Raw genomic sequence first — 1,339 nt, forward strand, 5'->3', positions numbered from 1 at the left:
ATTGACATCCTGAATTTTTTGATTATCATTAGCTCTTCTTTATTGTTTTGCCATATGTATTTCTATTTCTACACAGTGTAATGAGGGGTCCATATTGTATGTATTCTTCTACAACCTGTTTTTTTTTTTTAATTTTTTTTTAAAAGATGACCAGTAATGGGATCTTAACGCTTGATTTGGTTTTGTCAGCACCGTGCTCTCCCAAGTGAGCAAACCGGCCATCCCTATATAGGGATCCAAACCCATGGCCTTGGTGTTATCAGCACTGCATTCTCCCAAGTGAGCCACGGGCTGGCCCTGTCTTTTTTTCAATATTTATCAATATTATATTCTTAAGATTAAGCCATGTTGAGGATTATAACTTTCTTTCATTCATTTTTTTTGACAGTATGATACTAGGCATTGTTTGACTATCACAAATTACTTTTCCATTCTACTGATAATGGACATTTGGGTTGTTTCCAGTTTTTTATTATTATATAAAGGATGCCACTGTGAAATTCTTGTATCAGCCTCCTGGTACACATATATAATACTTTTCTCTGGGGGATATACCTAATAGTGGAATTGTAAGGTCAGACAATATACATATATTTAACTGTACTAGGTTATGCCAAACTGTTTTCCAAAGTGGTTGTATCAATTTGTGCTCACACTAGCAGTGTATAAGTGCTATTGCTCTAATCCTTCCTTGTCAACACTTGTTGTAGTCATACTTTATATTTTATGTGAATCTGGTAGGTGTAAAGTAGAAGATCATTGTGGTTTTAATTTTCATTTCAAGGATTACTATTGCTCATATGTGTTATTCTTTGTTCCTCTTTGTGAAGACTGTGTTCAAGTCTTTTGGTTGACTTGATAGTCTGCTTTGCTGTCTTTGTTTCTGTGTATTCATGTAGCTACACAGCACTGTTGATGGAGGGTTTTAGCATTTTAGCAATTATATTTTTCACTTCTGTGATTAACATTTGGTTCTTTTTCAGATATGCCTGAACACTTAAAAAGGTTTTAGTTTCAAAATATTCTGTTACTTTTTTCCATTTTATTATAATTTTTAAATGTAAAAGAATTGTACAGTGAATACCCATATACGAGAATATACCCCCTCGATTCTGCAGTCAGTATTTTGGGATATTTGTGTTTTCGCATATTTATCCACTTATCCATTTCTCTTTCAGTTCATTAGTACATCTTATTTTTTGATGCATTTTGAAGTAAATTGTAGACATCAATAGACTTCACCTATAAACACTTCATTATATATGTATATGTTTACTTCTCTTTTCTTTTTTTTTTTTTCCTTTTTGTCTTTTTTCGTGTCCGGCAACGGATCGCAACC

This window comes from Galeopterus variegatus, unplaced genomic scaffold, assembly GCF_000696425.1.
Source record: "Galeopterus variegatus unplaced genomic scaffold, G_variegatus-3.0.2 Scaffold549, whole genome shotgun sequence".
Lineage (NCBI taxonomy): Eukaryota > Metazoa > Chordata > Mammalia > Dermoptera > Cynocephalidae > Galeopterus > Galeopterus variegatus.